Raw genomic sequence first — 19986 nt, 5'->3', positions numbered from 1 at the left:
GCAATTTAAATTGGACAAAAAATTCTCAAACTTTGCCACACTCTCTTTTGTGCATCAACACATCACCACAAAATTTCTCAAAAATTCCTAAAATTCCTTGTGCCCTTTGGCATTTCATCTTACACTTGATGTGCACTATTTAGCACTGTCAAAGAATTCAGTAAATTCAGAAATATTCGGACAGAGGGGGAATCGATGCCATGCACTCCTCATCTTCATCTATCCCAGATGGCGTCGCCATACTTGACCCCCTTGGTCAGTGGCTCGCCGCCGATGGCATCGGGGTCGGCGGTAGGGCGTAGAGGTTGGTGGCGGGGCATGGTGACGGCGGCCAGTATAGGGAGGAATAGGAGGAGGAGGAGGGGATCGGGGCGGCGCTCACAGCGAGGACGCGTCGACGACGAGGAGCGGGCTCGGTGCAGCGATGACAAGTACAGGCTTGGGGCAGGGCAGGGCGATGGCGATGAGGAGGCAGGGCCGGCGACGAGGAGCGGGCAGCGATGGGGCAGGGCGCGACGACAAGGAGCAGGGCGTCGGCATCGGGGTGCAGGGCGTCGGCGTCGGGGAGAAATGTGAGAACTTGCTGCAAAAATTCCTAAGTGCCACTTATATAGGAAAGCCTTTTGTCCCGGTTCGTGGCATCAGCCGGGACCAATGCCCCCCTTTAATCCCGGTTGGTGCCACCAACCGGGACCAAAGGTCTCTTTTCAGCAGCCCAAAGGGCGGGAAACAAGGACCTTTGGTCCCGGTTGGTGGCACCAATCGGGACTAAAGGGGGGCCTTTGGTCCCGGTTGGTGGCACCAACCGGGACTAAAGGGGGGCATTCGTCCCGGCTGGTACCACCAACCGGTAGCAATGCACCCCTTTCGTCCCGGTTTGTGCTACAAACCGGGATCAAAGACCTTGTGGTGCCCGCGGCCAAAAGTTTAGTCCCACCTCGGTAGTTGAGAGGGGCTCGGAGTGGTTTATAAGCCCCACTACCGCTGCCCTCTCGAGCTCCTCTCAAATGCAGGTTTACGGGCCTAATCTCACACTTTGCTGCCTATGGGCCTATTGGGCCTTCTGCGGGCCTGAAGCCTGGTCCAATGGGGTTTCTAGTCGTATTCAGGCCGTGGTGGCCCAGTAGGTGACATTTTTTTCCTATTTTTTGTTTTATTTTTTGCATTTTTTTTGCTTTTAGGTCACAAAAATTATAAACTTTCTGTTAGTGCCATTAGTTTTCAAATTTGAATAGTTTAAATTTGAATTCTTTGAAATTTGTGTGAATCACTAGTTTGTGATTAACTTTACTATAATAATAGATTTTGGAGTGATTCTTTTTCCTGCTATTTAATATTACTGTGTTTTATCATTATATTCAAAAACAGATTTTGTTATTTTAGTTTCTAACAAAAAAATTCTTTATGATAATTCTTTTTGCTATTAAAGTTTCTAACAAAAACAATTCTTTATGAAAATTCTTTTTTGCTTTTCATGTTTTGAACAAAAAATACTTTGATAATTTTAGTTGCATAAATTTTATTAATTTTAGTTTCGATAATACTAGAGGTTTATAAAAGCTTTTTAGTTGATTCCTTTTGCTATTAGAGTTTTATAAAAGCTTTTTGGTTGATTCTTTTTGCTATTGAAGAATATTATAGTTTTGTTTTAGTTGATCAAAACAGAATATTTTAATTAATTATTTTTAGTTTATTCTTTTTGCTATTAGTTCATTCATTTTGCTATTAGTTCATTCTTTTTGCTATTAGTTCATTCTTTTTGCAATTAGTTCATTTTTTAAGCTAAATGACCCTGAAATTGAAAAACACTTCAAATGAACTCTGAAAAGGTTGAAAGTTGGCATGGTATCATCATTTCACCCACATAGCATGTGCTAAAATGTTGAGAGGGTTACGACAAAAGCTGGATGCACTTCGTGTACAAAATGGACAATCTCTTTCGAAGTATCAGGGTTTCGGATGAAAACTCATCTGTTACAAAGGGATTACATTTTTTTGAACTTATTTGAACTCCAGACTTTTTGTGTGTTCAAAATGAACCATTCAAAGCCACATCATCAATTTTCATCCCTTTCTGGCTTCATCAGGTATTTTTCATGCATTTACTGATTTTTTAAGCTAAATGACCCTGAAATTGAAAAGCACTACAAATGAACTCTGAAAAGGTTGAAAGTTGGCAGGGTATCACAATTTCACGGACATAGCATGTGCTAAAAAATCGAGAGGGTTACGGCAAAAACTGGATGCACTTCGTGTACAAAATGACAATCTCTTTCGATGTTTCAGGGTTTCATACAGAAACTCATCTTTTACAAAAGGCATTCCATTTCTTCACATGTAACTGCAGTGATATTATAGATCAAAGGCATCATCATGATAGTTGTGGTGAGAAAGTCTTCACTTTTTCTTCGCTTGTGTCCTTTGCTTATTGCACCGTAACCATGGATAATCTTCATCATTTAACAGGGTGCTTGGGTCAGCCTTGACTTTGAAGGAAGGAATTTCATGAAACTTTTCATAATCTTCAGACATGTCTATCTTGCCCTCCAATCCCACGATGTCTCTTTTTCTTGAAAGAATTTTGTGGCGCTTTGGCTCATCGTATGATGTATTTGCTTCCTTATTTTTTCTTTTTTCTCATTTTGGTAGACATGTCCTCGCATAGAAAACATGCGCCACATCATTGGCTAGGACGAATGGTTCGTCTGTGTACCCAAGATTGTTCAGATCCACTGTTGTCATTCCGTACTGTGGGTCTACCTATAACCCGCCTCCTGACAGATTGACCCGTTTGCACTGAAACAAAGAGACCATAAAATCATGTCCGTAGTCAAGTTCCCATATGTCCACTATGTAACCATAATATGTGTCTTTTCCCCTCTTGGTTGCTGCATCAAAGCAGACACCGCTGTTTTGGTTGGTGCTCTTTTGATCTTGGGCGATCGTGTAAAATGTATTCCCATTTATCTCACACCCTTTGTAAGTCAATACATTCGAAGATGGTCCCGTGGCCAACGAGTACAGCTCATCAGAAATAGTGTTGTCACCCTGAGACGTGTTTGCAACCAACTGCCAAAATTCCTGATGTGCTCACATGTAATCCGGTCATCACACTGCTTCAGGTGTTTGGAGCGCAGAATGTTCTTGTGTTCATCGACATACGGGGTCACCAAGGTAGAGTTCTGTAGAACTGTGTAGTGTGCTTGAGACCAACAATGCCCGTCCCTACATATTATTGAGTCCCCTCCTAGCGTGTCTTTTCCAGTTAGTCTCCCCTCATACCGCTATTGAGGGAGACCAATCTTCTTAAGGTCAGGAATGAAGTCAACACAAAACCCAATGACATCCTCTGTTTGATGGCCCATGGAGATGCTTCCTTATGGCCTAGCACGGTTACAGACATATTTCTTTAGGACTCCCATGAACTTCTCAAAGGGGAACATATTGTGTAGAAATATAGGGCCCAGAACGACAATCTCGTGAACTAGATAAACTAGGTCATGCGTCATGATATTGAAGAATGATGGTGGGAACACCCGCTCGAAACTGACAAGACATTGCGCCACATCAGTCCTTAACCTCGGTAGGATTTCTAGAAAGATCGCCTTCTGAGCGATTGCATTGAGGAATGAACATAGCTTCACAATGGCTAATCGAACGTTTTCTGGTAGAAGCCCCCTCAATGCAACCGGAAGCAGTTGCGTCATAATCATGTGGTAGTCATGAGACTTTAGTTTTTGGAACTTTTTCTCTGGCATATTTATTATTCCCTTTATATTCAACGAGAAGCCAGACGGTACCTTCATACTGAGTAGGCATTCAAAGAAGATTTCCTTCTCTTCTTTGGTAAGAGCGTAGCTGGCAGGACCTTCATACTACTTTGGAGGCATGCCATCTTTTTCGTGCACACGTTGTTGGTCCTCCCGTGCCTCCGGTGTATCTTTTGTCTTCCATACATGCCCAAGAAGCATAGCAGGTTCACGCAAAGATTCTTGATCAAGTGCATCACGTCAATTGAAGAGAGGACCTCTAGGTCTTTCCAGTAGAGTAGGTCCCAAAATATAGATTTCTTCTTCCACATGGGTGCGCGTCCCTCAGCGTCATTCGAAACAGATAGTCCACCGGGACCCTTTCCAAAGATTACTTGTAAATCATTGACCATAGCAAGTATGTGATCACTGGTATGGATGCCGGGCTTTTTCTGGTGATCTGCCTCGCCTTTGAAATGCTTGCCTTCATTTCGACATTGATGGTTGGTCAGAAGAAATCGACGATGCCCCAGGTACACATTCTTCCTGCATTTGTCTAGGTATATACTTCCGGTGTCATCTAAATAGTGCGTGCTTGCATGGTATCCTTTGTTTGTCTGTCCTGAAAGGTTGCTGAGAGCAGGACAATCATTGATGGTTACAAACAACAACACATGTAGGTCCAATTCCTCTTGTTTGTGCTCATCCCACACACGTACACTGTTTCCATTCCACAGCTGTAAAAATTCTTCAACTATTGGCCTTAGGTACACATCAATGTCGCTGCCGGATTTCTTAGGGCCTTGGATGAGAACTGGCATCATAATGAACTTCCGCTTCATGCACAGCCAAGGAGGAAGGTTATAGATACATAGAGTCACAGGCCAGGTGTTGTGATTGTTGATCTGATCCCCAAAAGTATTAATGCCATCCGCGCTTAAACCAAACCATACGTTCCTTGCGTCACCTACAAACTCCTCCCAGTACTTTCTCTCGATTTTTCTCCACTGTGACCCATCAGCGGGTGCTCTCAAATTCCCGTCTTTCTTACGGTCATCTCTGTGCCATTGCATCAACTTGGCATGCTCTGTGTTTCTGAACAGACGTTTCAACAGTGGTATTATAGGAGCATACCACATCACCTTGGCAGGAACCCTCTTCCTGGGGCGCTCGCCATCAACATCACCAGGGTCATCTCGTCTGATATTATACCGCAATGCACTGCATACTGGGCATGCGTTCAAATCATCATACGCACCGCGGTAGAGGATGCAGTCATTAGGGCATGCATGTATCTTCTGCACCTCCAATCCTAGAGGGCATACAACCTTCTTTGATGCGTACGTACTGTCGGGCAATTCGTTATCCTTTGGAAGCTTCTTCTTCAATATTTTCAGTAGCTTCTCAAATCCTTTGTCGGGTACACCATTCTCTGCCTTCCACTGCATCAATTCCAGTACGGTATCGATCTTTGTGTTGCCATCTTCGCAATTGGGGTACAACCCTTTTTTGTGATCCTCTAAATGCGATCGAACTTCGGCTTCTCCTTTTGACTTTCGCACTGTCTCTTTGCATCGACAATGACCCAGCGAAGATCATCATTGGGCACATCGCCTGGTTCCTCTTGATCTTCAGCATTCCCCGTTGCAGCATCACCGTAGGGGCACATAGTTGTCATCATCCTCTTCTTCTTCGATGTCTTCCATCATAACCCCTCTTTCTCCATGCTTGGTCCTAACATTATAGTGTGGCATGAAACCCTTATAAAGCAGGTGGGTGTGAAGGGTTTTCGAGTCAGAGTAAGGCCTCATATTCCCACAGCTAGGGCATGGACAACACTTAAAACCATGCTGCTTTTTTGCATCAGCCACTGCGAGAAAGTTATGCACGCCCGCAATGTACTCGAAGGTGCGTCTGTTACCGTACAACCATTGTCGGTTCATCTCTGTGCATTATATGTAATTAAGTGTGTCAAAAACCATTACAGAACATCATGAATAGATAAGTGACCAAATTAATAGAAGTTCATCATCACATTAAAATCAAAGTACATACATAGTTCTCATTGTACAACATATAGCTCTCTAGAGCATCTAATTAAACCATACATTGAAACTACCTAAAACATTTCAATGCAACAACAAATGCGATCATAACAACCAAGGTAACAATTGATCCAACGGGATAATGATACCAAGCCTTGGTATGAATGGCATATTTTCTAATCTTTCTAATCTTCAAGCTCATTGCATCCATCTTGATCTTGTGATCATCGACGACATCCGCAGCATGCAACTGCAATATCATCTTCTCCTCCTCAATTTTTTATTTTTTCCTTCAAGTAATTGTTTTCTTCAACTAAATTTAACCTCTCGATAATAGGGTCGGTAATTTCCGGTTCACATACCTCCTAGATAAAAAAATCCATGCCACGTTGGTCGGCATAATTGTCATAAACAATAAATGAACCAAATAGTTATAAAAGATAATATATACCACATCCGAATCATAGACAGGACGAGGGCCGTCGGAGGCGGATACCAAAACCATCACACTATATAATAACAAACAATAATAAAAGTAAGAAAATCACACAAGTATCTATCTAAATCATACAAGTAAGAACTTTTTTATTTTAGGATGAAGATAAGATCAAGAGGCTCACCACGGTGGTGCCGGCGACAAGATCGGCGCGGGCGGTCAACGGCGGTGAGGATGGGGACGGGACGGGACGGACCGCGAAACCTAGAAAAATCTCGAGGAAAATGGAGCTTCGACAAGGATCTTCGAGAGGAGAAAGCTTAAGTGTGGCTCGGTCATTTCATCGAACACCTCATGTGCATAGGTGGTGAGCTAGAGCACCACAAAGCTCTCCAACGGCCGGCCAGAAAAACAGAGCAGTGGAGTGCTCTGATCGCGGGCGAGGGTGTATATATAGGCATCTCATTGGTCCCAGTTCGTGGCTGGAACCGAGACTAAAGGACCCCCTTTGGTCCCGGTTCCAGCCACGATTCGGGACCAATGGTTGTGGGCCAAGAGCGAGGCCCATTGGTCCCGGTTTGTGTCTGGAACTGGGATCAAAGGGGCTAGACGAACCGGGACCAATGCCCCAGGAGGCCCGGCCGGCCCCCTGGACTCACGAACCAGGACCTATGCCCCCCATGGGTCCCGGTTCATGACTGAACCGGGACTAATGGGCTGGCCCAGCCTGGACCAAAGCCCTGTTTTCTACTAGTGTGACAATGAGAGGAAATTTCTCAATTAGTCAGACATGTATATATTGAGCTAACAAGCCTTTGGATTAAACACAACCTAGATGTAGCTGCCACAGTGTAGCCACATAACATGAACCATGCACATATACAATAATTGATCAATATATATAGCCTCCTCTAAAAACTCGAAAATAAATAAAGCAAAGTAGTTAATTTAATAATACACTAGAAAAATAGCACAATGCCAAGAATGGAAAACAATTGCTTTTAAATTATATTAGACATATGTCATGCAAAGAAGATATTATGTAATGGAGTTGTGAAAATCAACAAATAAATGGCTAATTCCTTTAAGAACATCAATTACTGAGCTAGATATGTAACCACAAGGTTCCCATGAACCGGTAGACCATGTCCTTTGTTTTCCCAGCCTCTTGGCCCAAGCTCATTTCCAAACTTTTCCTATTCAATAATAAATATATAATCGAATGGTAGGGTCTCTTCCTTATCATACAAAAAATGTAGGTCTCTCAAAACATTCTAGCCATGATGTGTATAAAACCTAAGGCATGCTGGTCAGTTCATGGATAAGCAAATCCTTTATCAACATAAACTTCCCACAAAACATTATATATATATAGGGTGGGTCTATTAAGATAACACCCCTTAAGACCTTATTCTGCACACCTAATCTTATTCTGCACACCCCCACCTAACCCACTGTACCCACCCGACGCGAACCGCATGCACAAAAAAAACCAACCCACCCCACCGACCCATCTCCCCCACTCCTCGCTCGATCCCTTCCACCTTCCTCCTACATCCCACCCCTCCTGATCCACCAACCCACTGCTCCGCGCGCCACGCCCCAGGCCGGCCAACTACCGCCGCGCTCCCCCAGTGGTCCGCCCAACCGGCCCACCTTCTCCGGCGGCCCACCCCGCCCTCGCCGCCTCCCCGCTCACAGCCACCTTGATGGGCGGAGCACCCTGCCTCGGGCTGCACCGGCCGGAGGATCCCACGATGGGAGGGGGCAGCGGCCGCGCATGTGCCCGGAGGAACCCGCTCTGCCTCCCTCCTCGTACAACGCCGACGCGCTGATCTCCTGCGCCCCTACACCCGAGCTCCCCCTGCGTCCCCGGCGGCGATCCTATTGTTGTCGGAGTCACCTCCCCTCGATCCCATCCAGGGAGAGGTGATATCCCCCCTACCCAGCGATGAGCTCGACAGCAGCCTCTCCAACTGCCCCGACACCAGCCAACGCTCACCGCCGTGCATAATCGCCGGATCTAGGGTGGGCGGCTAGGCCATGGCCATCCACCATGCCGCACCATCACATCTGCGACGCCGAGGATGGAGGCAGTGGTGACGCCTTCCCTCCAAGGGATGGGCAGGGCGGCGGCGCGAGGGCTGGTAGAGCAGGGCCAGCGTGCCGGAGGAGGAGAAGGGTCGGCGTGCAGTTTGGTTGGCCTTGCAGCTACTTGGTGCGCTCTACTCCCCATTGACCAGGGCTTCTGTGCCGTTCCGCGCCGTCCTGGTGCGCTCCTCCCGTTCCCCCTCGATCTGCAACGTGATGCCACCACAGACCTCCTCCCCCCGCCCCTAGATTCGGTCGCTGGTGTGCCGGCGGTTGGGAGCTGCTGCTCCGGTGGCTTGCGGGTGAGGAGTCACACAAAAGGGGTCCTTCCCCTTGACGAGTGGCTCCAGCAGCATTGCCGTGGGGATCCTTGACTCCGGCCAGCTATGCAGTACACTTGCACGAGCCCAGCTCTTGCATGTTCCAAATTCGTTTGCAGGCGCCGGCGTGCTGGTTCTATTGCAGTTAAGAAAGAAAATTCTTTAGATTTTGCTAGTGCACAGCACTGTAGTTTGCTTGTGCTCACGGTGCGGTGCGGTTGGGCGACCAGTTACTAGTTTTTCTGTTGATTTTATAGATTTTGGTGCTGGTGTGCCAGTGTCATCTTTAGCTACATTTGCAGGTTTCTGATTTTGTGCAGCTCGGTTGGTCCCCAAATACAGTTCTACTGATCCTCTCTTGCAGCTCTGGCAGGTGCTACTGCTGATTTTGTGTGTATGTATGTGTGTGTGGTTGTGTAAAACAATTGATGGATGTATTGTGCCCCATGAACATCATCAGCGACCATAGATAGTGGTGCAAAAACAAAATGTGTGCGTGCAGTTTGTTTGGCTCGATCATGCAGTACTTTGTGTTTTTGTGCGGTTCACTTGTTCTTTAAAAAAATCAAAAAATAATGTTGGTGGGAGGTAACATTCTTTTGATGCAATGTGATTTTTAATGCAGCCCATTTGCCCCTTTCATGCAGCTCACTAAACATTGACCATGTAGTCGAGATGAGACTAAAAAAATTCAACGGAAACCGAAACATTTCGAAGAGGTTCGCTTCTTATCAGATGTAGTTCACTCGCTCAGTCTCTGCGGTCCACTTATTAGAAAAAACAGTCAAAAGAAAACTAATTTTTTTATAAAATGACGAAAGAAACCATGAAGTTCATTTGACTCTCTGATGCAGTGCGGTTTTCCATCCGAATCAGTGCGTTCTTCTATATTTCATAAAAAAATGATAACAAAAACTCACAAAAATCTCATCTGAGAAAAATTTACGCCCGACAAGACAAATCATGAAGTTCGCTTGAGTGTCTGATGCAGTGTGGCTTTCCGTCCGAAGCAGTGCGTTCTTTTGTCGTTCATAAAAAAATGAAAACAACAACTCACAAAAAAGCTCATTTGAGAAAATTTACGCCCGATAAGACAAATCATGAAGTTCGCTTGACTGTCTGATGTAGTGCGGTTTTCTGTCCGAAGCAGTGTGTTCTTCTGTCTCATGCAGTACACACGTCGGTTTTGGTGTATCAAAAACAGAGTATCCGCATTTTAGTAATTTTAAAACTGCTCTTAAACCGTAAGGAATTAGAGAGCTTGTTCTACATGAAAAAGTTGCGCCTCGTCGATATCTTTCCGATGATGTATCATTTGCATCATTCCGCCGAGCGGTTTAATTTTTTTTACGAAAAAACGGCCGCTGCCACACGTCATTCGCCACACGATTTTCAAAATTAACTTATAACTGTAAGGAATCTCAAAAACGTTTCAACATACGAAAGTTGCGCCTCGTCCGTAGCTTTCCAACGGCGTATCACACTCCTCGCTTTGACAAACGGTTAAAAAACTGGAGTGAAAGCAGTACCGAAAATTTTAAAAAAACTTGAAAAACAGAATTCCGCGATTTAGTAAATTTGAAACTGCTCTTAAACCGTAACGAATTAGAGAAAGATTTATATATAGAAAAGATGCGCCTCAACGATATCTATCCAACGGCGTATCATTTGCTTCATTCCGACAAGCGGTTTAGAAAAAAAAAACGCAAAAAAAGCTCGCTGCCACTCGTCATCCCCCGCACCATTTTCAAAACTGCTCTTAAACCGTGTGGAATCTTGAAAAATGTTCAACATGTCGAAGTTGTGCCTAATCCATAGATTTTCAACGGTATATTACACGCCTAATTCCGATAAACGGTTAAAAAATTAGAGTGAAAACAGTACCGAAAAAATAACGCGTGCAGTTTTTTCCAACGAGAAGTTCACTCGTGTGAGTACTGCAGCACACATGATTCAAAGAATGACGTGCACTTGCGTTCAGCGTGCAGTGCGAAAGTGGTGTGCAGAATAGTTATTCTGATAATATTAGCAGAATAGACCGTATATATATATATATATATATATATATATATATATATATATATATATATATATATATATAGTAGTTATGTGTTGCCTACATAGGTTTACTGTAAGGTAAGGGTACACAGTTGTTGAATAGAAGGTGGAGTAGGGATAAACATGGGACAACAGTCGACCCGTTTCAACCACTCGTAATGATGTACGAACTCTAATCTAATCATGAAGACACCCTGTTCTGCTGCCTGCAAGTGAATGGATCCAACTCCTTGGAGAACGCGATAACCCTCGATCAAGTTTTATAGTTTAACGAAATTGTCTAATATTAAATAATATTGGTAGGTTTCGAAATATTTGTAATCACAAAATTTTTTACTAGATTAAAATATACCTCATGACAAGGTTAAATTAGATTAAAAATTGTTTTATGTCGGTTTTGGTAGATCAAAATCTGAAGGTACTCTACGTCAAAATGGAGAGCCCATCGTAATGATTATCGTATCAGCATCGCCACCATTCTTGTATGCGACATCAACATGGAATGGGAAGACATAATTGAGTCTAAACACAATACACTACTAGGGAAATCCCTAGCAATAGTGTGGGTTGATGTCGTAGTAGTAGTGCGGCCCCGCGCTATTGCTAGGGCGCTACAACTAAGTTTTAGCAGTAGCGCTGGTTTTAACCCGCGCTACTGCTTATGTACATATCAGTAGCGTAGGTTTGTACGCCTCGGTACTACTAATCCCGCGCTGCTGCTACGCCATTACCCGGCGCTACTGCTAATATTTTTTGTATTTTTTCTACCCTGTATTTATGATGTATTTGTAAAAAAATTATGCAATGCTCTCATTATATCATACACATACAATATTATCACATCATACACATATTGGATTAAAGTGGAAGGATCCAAGTGAGCAAGTTGAATTAGTAGGCCGATATGCTGTTGGGATGGCGTCGTCCAAACAGCATATCGTCCTACTAATTCAACTTGTTCACTTGGATCAGTCCACTTTAATCTAATATGTGTTTCTTACACAACCTCTGATATAACAACTCATCATCCGTAGTCATATAATAATAACACATCATCATCATCCGTAGTCATATAACAACTCATCATCCGTAGTTTTATATATAATAAATCATCATTCTAGCACATGACAATTAGGTAGTACGGCCTCCTCATCACCATCTTAGTCATATAATAACTCACTATCAATATAGCATATGACAAGTTGACCAACATTAGCTAATGGTTATCATCCTAGGTAATAACTCATCATCATTGTAGCACATGCCAAGTATTAGTTAGGACCTGCTTCTCTCTCTAAGGTAAAATAACATAAAACAGGATATCCCCTAAATCTCCACTATGGAGAATAGAGATCCACCTGTCTCCAGTTTGTGGGCTGCGCACCATGTTGCCTCCAAGTAGTTCCCTGCGATCATTCATAACTTTTCTCCAACCTTTGATTGTGAGGTCTTCATCTCTTCGAGAAATCGAGTATGGACTGCGGTGAACCGTAGGTAGACTTGGCCATAAGCTAATAATATCCATGTCACCTTCCATATACATCATATGAGGCACACAATCCTTCGGGAGTTTATGTTGAAGAACATAATAATAACATAGTAAGCAATGTAGTTTAGTTTAAGAAGAATGTATGAAAAATATGCACCGTTGACATAATAGTAAGAAAAATCTCACAATGCAAACTCCATGGATGTTACTGTAGTTCAACACGTGGACTAGTGGCACGTATTGAGCATAATTTGGGTTAATTTCATAATTGTTCTTGAAAGTCTCAACATCATTAATAAATGAGACAAGATGATTTTTCTCCTCGCAAGTTAGTTCAGAGCCATAAGTGTAGTAGGTATTTTTTACTACCTTCCGTACATTTCTTGAAGAATGGAAATAAGCTATCAACTATTTTTAAATAAATAATATAAATTACTTAACACATTTATTTGACAAACTCACATAGAGATAGAACTTGAAGCATATCCACATCCACCCAAATGTCGATATTGTCTTCAATATCATCTTTAGGACGAATATCGAACGTTATTTGCATATCCTCCTGAAAATCCATAGGCCTTGCATAGAGCTCTCCAATTTGAGCAACCAAAATGTGAGTGATTAACTACATTGTAGAGCTTAACCCGAAAAGCATAACCATGTTGAGTTCTAAGGTGAGCTTTCCTTGTCTCCATATTCTCACTATCTTGGAAATCAAGCTTCTCCAAGACATACCATCTTGCATGGCAGGGGATTTACTAGTCAAATTGTAAAAAACAGAAATTACACGTTGAAGCAAAGAAGCACAAGTCAAGAATTACAAAAAAATACTTGTCGCCCATACATACCGTAAAAACATCGAAGGTGTCATCCAACTTGATGGTGAACAACCTACCATTTTCCAGGTGAGGTATGTCACACGTACCCCGGTAGTCGCCGCGGTAATCGCTCTTAGGGATCCTATCATTGTCAGACATTTACTGTGTTCATGATTCAGAGATTATAAATCGACAACAATTACCAGGAACTCAACATACAAATCACTATTCAGCACTAGTTGACTTTCGGTCTATCGAGTCTGCCTTGAAAACGATCATCTCATGTACATGGTGTATATGGTGGGCACTCCCTCTCTGACATATTCGACCGTCGGTGATGGTCGCTCCTCCCTTCGTTCCCGGTTGCGTTACACCAAATTATCTAGAACACGGGAACGAAGGAGAAGCGACCCCCATGACAACAGTCGGGATTCTTTCTCTCTGATATTTCAAAACTATATGGTGTACACTCCCTCACAGATATTTCGACCGTTGGTGATGGTCTCTTCCCCTCCTTATCTCATGCATTACCAAGGTATATCACAAGAAGGGATGGAGAAACGACCCCCAAGACAACAGTCAGGATTCTTCCTCTCTGATATTTTGATAGTATATGGTGGCATCCTTCCTTCAAGAACAAACTGAAAGTCACACAAGGACCCCGATAGAATGATAGCCAACATGTTACATATACCAAGTAATGACATAAAAAATGGCTGTGGTTTTGTTGGAAATATGCCCTAGAGGCAATAATAAAGTGGTTATTATTATATTTCCTTGTTCATGATAATCATTTATTATCCATGCTATTATTGTATTGACTGCAAACTCAAATACATGTGTGGATACATAGACAACAACATGTCCCTAGTGAGCCTCTACCAGATTAGCTTGTTGATCAAATATGGCTATGGTTTCCTAGCCATAGACATGAGTTGTAATTTGATAACGGGATCACATCATTAGGAGAATGATGCGATGGACAAGACCCAAACAATAAACGTAGCATATGATCGTATCAAGTTTATTGCTATTGTTTTCTGCATGTCAAGTATCTTTTCCTATAACCATGAGATCATGCAACTCACTAACACCAGAGGAGTACCTTGTGTGTATCAAACGTTGAAACGTAACTCGGTGACTATAAAGATGCTCTACAGGTATCTCTGAGGTATCTATTGAGTTGGCATGGATCGAGACTGGGATTGTGACTCCGTATGATGGAGAGGTATCTCGGGGCCCACTTGGTAATACAACATCACAATGAGCTTGCAAGCAATGTGACTAAGGAGTTATCCACGGGATCCTGTATTACGAAACGAGTAAAGAGACTTGCCAGTAACGAGATTGAACTACGTGTGGAGATACCGATGATCGAATCTCGGGCAAGTAACATACTAATGGACAAAGGGAACTGCATACGGGATTAGCTGAATCCTTGACATCCTTGTTCAACCGATAAAGATCTTCATTGAATATGTAGTAACCAATATGGGCATCCATGTCCCGCTATTGGTTATTGACCGGAGAGGAGTCTCGGTCATGTCTGCATATTCCCGGACCCGTAGGGTCGCACACTTAACATTCGGTAGCGCTAGGGTAGTATTGAGATATTAATAGTGGAAAATCCAAAGGTTGGTCGATGAACCGAATGGGATCCGGGACTTTACGAGGAGCTCCAGAATAGTCTGTAGGTAAAGATTCATATATGGAAAGTTTTTATCGGGGTTTCGGAAAAAGTTCGAGTTTTTTCGATATTTTACCGGGAAAGTTCTGGAAGGTTCCGGAGCGGGGCCCACCTGCATGGGGGACCCACATGAACGTGGGTAGTGGGGAAAGTTCCCAGAACCCTGGTTTGTATGCACCAAGATCCTCCCTTAAAAGTAATAGTATCATATCCCGAAGGGATAAGATTAGGATCCCTAAAACGGGGGGATAGCGATCGGTGGGAAAGGAACGGAGGGATTTCCTTCCTTCCCTTTGACCAACGACCCTAGGGCCTTGGAGAGCAACTCACCAGCCCCTCCACGCCTATATAAAGGTGGGGAGGCGTTGGGGGCAGCCGCCCTTCGGTCCTTGCCCGTTACCTCTCCCAACTCCTCCCATGTTTCACCGGTATGCGCTCGGTGAAGCCCTCCCGGAGTTCCGCTGCCACCACCACCACCACGCCGTTGTGTTGGTTCAGATCTCATCTACCTCCTATCCCTCCCTTGCTGGATCAAGAAGGAGAGGATGCCGCCGAGCCAGATGTGTGCTAAACTCAGAGGTGTCGCACACACGGTACTTGGATCAGATTAGATCTCAACGGGAGTACGACTACACCAACCATGATCTCTAGATTGTTGACACTTTCGGTCTACAAGGGTATGTAGACACCACTCTCCTCTCGTAGATGTGCATCTCCTAGATTGATCTTGGTGAGCGCAGGAATTTTTTTGTCTCCCATGCAACGTTCCCCAACAGTGGCATCACGAGCTAGGTCTCTGCGTAGATGACATCACAAGTAGAACACAAAGGAGTTTGTGGGCATTGATATTCATATTGCTTCCTTCCTTTGTCTTATCTTGATTCAGCGGTATTGTGGGATGAAGCGTCCTGGACCAACTTTACATGTCCACGTACATGAGACCTGTTCCATCGACTGACATGCAACTTGTTGCATAAGGATGGCTGTCGGGTGTGTGTCTCTCCCACCTTAGTTGAATCAGATTCGATGAAGACGGTCCTTGTAGAAGGTTAAATAGCAACTTGAATATCACCGTCCTGGCTTTGCGTAGGTAAGAGCGGTTCTTACTAGTCACCCATAGCGGCCACGTAAAACATGCAACAACAAAGTAGAGGACGTCTCACTTGTTTTTGCAGAATATGTCGTGATATGATATGGCCAAAGACATGGTGAGATATATTTGATGTATGAGATGATTATGTTTTGTATAGATTATCACGACTTGCATGTCGATGAATATGGCAACCGGCAGGAGGCATAGGGTTGTCTTTAATTATTGTATGACCCGCGTGTCAAACATTAAGCGCTATGTAATGCTTTACTTTATCGCTAAGCGGTAGCAATAGTTGTAGAAGCATGATTGGCATGACAACCCCAATGGCGACACGATGATGGAGATCATGATGATGGAAATCATGGTGTCATGACGGTGACGATGGTGACCATGACGGTGCTTTGAAGATGGAGATCAAAAGCACAATATGATGGCCATATCATGTCACTGATGATTTGCATGTGATGGTAATCCTTTTATACATCTTATTTTGCTTAGGACGACGGTAGCATTATAAGGTGATTCCTCACTAAAATTTCAAGATAAAATTGTGTTCTCCCCAAGTGTGTACCGTTGCAAAAGTTCGTCGTTTCGAAGCACCACATGATGATCGGGTATGATTGACCCTATGTTCGCATACAACAGTTGCAAGCAAATTTTGCATATGCGGAACACTTGCGTTAAACTTGACGAGCCTAGCATGTATAGACATGGCCTCGAAACACAAGAGACCAAAAGGTCGAACATGAGTCATATAGTAGATATGATCAACATGGAGATCTTCACCATTGAAACCACCTCATCTCACGTGATGATCGGACTTGGGTTGGTGAATTTGGATCATGTTACACTCGGACAACCAGAGGGATGTTGATTTGAGGGGGAGTTCTTAGGTAATATGATTAATTAAACTCATTATCTTGAACAATAGTCTAAGTAATCTTTGCAAATTATGTTGTAGCTCAATGACTCACGCAGTAGCTCCCTTGAATTTGAATGCGTTCCTAGAGAAAGCTAAGTTGAAAGATGATGGAAGCAACTTTGTGGACTGGGCCCATAATATGAGGATTATCCTCACGGCTTCCCAAAATTCTTATGTCCTTGATGCACAGCTTGGTGCGTCACCCCCTCCAGCAACTCTGGACGTTGTGAACGCCTGGCAGTCATGTGTTGATGACTACACAATAGTTCAATGTGCTATGTTGTATGGCTTAGAACCGGGATTTCAAAGGCATTTTGAACATCATGGAGCATATGAGATGTTCCAGGAGTTGAAGTTTATTTTTGAGAAGAATGCCCAGATCGATAGGTATGAGACCTTCGATAGTTATATGCCTGCAAAATGGAGGAGAATAGCTCTATCAGTGAGCACATACTCAGAATGTCTGGGTATTACAACCATCTGGCTGAGTTGGGAGTTGAGCTCCCGCCGGAGGCTGTCACTGACAGAGTTCTTGAATCGCTATCACCTAGCTATAAGAGCTTTCTGTTGAACTGTAACATGCAAGGGATGAACAAGTGAGTCTCCGAGCTGTTCGCGATGTTGAAAGTTGCTGAGTCAGACATCGAGAAGGAGCATCAAGTGTTGATGGTCAATAAAACCACTAGTTTCAAGAAGAGGAAGGGAAAGAAGGGAAACTTCAAGAAGAGTGGCAAAGCAGTTGCTCCTCACGTGAAGAAACCCAAGGCTGGACCCAAGCCTGAAACTGAGTGCTTCTATTGCAAGGGAACTGGCCACTAGAAGCGGAATTGCCCCAAGTATCTGGCCAACAAGAAGGGGGGCAACATCAACAAAGGTATATATGATATACATGTTATTGATGTGTTCCTTACCAGCTCTCGTTGTAGTGCCTGGGTAATTGATACCGGTGCGGTTGCTCACAATTGCAACTCTAAACATGTTTTAGCAAACTATACAGGAACTACGGAATAGATGAAGGCTGGCGAAGGTTGAAGTGATGATGCACGTTGGAAATGGTTCCAAGGTTGATGTGATCGCCGTCGGCACGCTCGCTCTTTGATTACCATCGGGATTAGTGATAAACCTAAATAATTGTTATTTAGTGTCTGCTTTGAGCATGAACATTATATCTGGATCTTGTTTAATATGAGACAATTACTCATTTAAATCAGAGAAATAATTGTTGTTCTATTTATATGGGTAATACTTTTATGGTCATGCACCCATTATGAGGGGTTTATTCTTATTGAATCTACATAGTGATGATACACATGTTCATAACATTGATGCTAAAAGATGTAGAGTTGATAATGATAGTACCACTTTCTTGTGGAACTGCCGCTTAGGTCATATTGGTGTAAAGCGCATGAAGAAACTCCATGCCGATGGACTTTTGGAGTCACTTGATTTTGAATCACTTGACACATGCGAACGATGCCTCACGGGCAAGATGATTAAACCCCGTTTTCCAGAACAATTGAAAGGGCAAGTGACTCGTTGGAAATCATACATACTGATGTGTGCAGTCCGATGAGTGTTGACGTGTTCTACGTCTTGAGCTTGCGTTGGTTTTCCTCGAAGAGGAGAGGGTGATGCAGCAATAGTAGCGTAAGTATTTCCCTCCGTTTTTGAGAACCAAGGTATCAATCCAGTAAGAGGCTCCTCAAAAGTCCCACGCACCTACACAAACCAGCAAAGAACTCGCAACCAACGCAATAAAGGGGTTGTCAATCCCTTCACGGCCACTTGCGAAAGTGAGATCTAATAAAGATAGTAAGATAAGATAAATATATTTTTGGTATTTTATAATATAGATGCAAAAAGTAAAGATGCAAATAAAAGTAAATTGGAAGCAAATATGATAAGAGATAGACCCGGGGGCCATAGGTTTCACTAGTGGCTTCTCTCAAGATAGCATAAGTATTACGGTGGGTGAACAAATTACTATCGAGCAATTGATAGAAAAGCGAATAGTTATGAGATTATCTAGGCATGATCATGTATATAGGCATCACGTCCATAATAAGTAGACCGACTCCTGCCTGCATCTACTACTATTACTCCACACATTGACCGACTCCTGCCTGCATCTAGAGTATTAAGTTCATAAGAATAGAGTAACGCATTAAGCAAGATGACATGATGTAGAGGGATAAACTCAAGCAATATGATATAAACCCCATCTTGTTATCCTCGATGGCAACAATACAATACGTGCCTTGCAACCCTTTCTGTCACTAGGTAAGGACACCGCAAGATTGGACCCAAAACTAAGCACTTCTCCCATGGCAAGAAAGATCAATCTAGTAGGCCAAACCAAACTGATAATTCGAAGAGACTTGCAAAGATAACTCAATCACACATAAAAGAATTCAGAAAAGATTCAAATACTATTCATAGATAAACTTGATCATAAACCCACAATTCATCGGATCTCGACAAACACACCGCAAAAAGAGTTTACATCGAATAGATCTCCACAAGAGAGGGGGAGAACATTGTATTGAGATCCAAAAAGAGAGAAGAAGCCATCTAGCTAATAACTATGGACCCGTAGGTCTGTGGTAAACTATTCACAACTCATCGGAGGGGCAGGATGTTGATGTAGAAGCCCTCCGTGGTCGATTCCCCCTCCGGCAGAACACCGGCGAAGGCTCCAAGATGGATCTCGCGGATACAGAAGGTTACGGTGGTGGAAATTGTGTTTCGTCCTCCTCCTGGTTGTTTTTGGAGTACATAGGTATATATAGGAGGAAGAAGTACGTCGGTGGCCGCCCGAGGGGCCCACGAGACAGGGGGACGTGCCCTCCTATCTTGTGGGAGCTTCGAATGCTTCTTGACTTGCACTCCAAGTCCTCTGGATCACGTTCATTCCAAAAATCATGCTCCCGAAGGTTTCATTCCATTTGGACTCCGTTTAATATTCCTTTTCTTCGAAACACTGAAATAGGCAAAAAAACAACAATATGGGCTGGGCCTCCGGTTAGTAGGTTAGTCCCAAAAATGATATAGATGTGTAAAATAAAGCCCATAAACATCCAAAGGGGGTAATATAATAGCATGGAACAATAAAAAATTATAGATATGTTGGAGACGTATCAAGCATCCCCAAGCTTAATTCCTGCTCGTCCTCGAGTAGGTAAATGATAAAAAGAGAAATTTTGATGTGGAATGCTACCTAGCATAATTTATAATGTAATTTTCTTTATTGTGGCATGAATGTTCAGATCCAAATGATT

This window comes from Triticum aestivum, chromosome 5B (genome assembly GCF_018294505.1).
Source record: "Triticum aestivum cultivar Chinese Spring chromosome 5B, IWGSC CS RefSeq v2.1, whole genome shotgun sequence".
Classification (NCBI taxonomy): Eukaryota; Viridiplantae; Streptophyta; class Magnoliopsida; order Poales; family Poaceae; genus Triticum; species Triticum aestivum.
Note: the sequence above shows the minus strand (reverse complement) of the source record.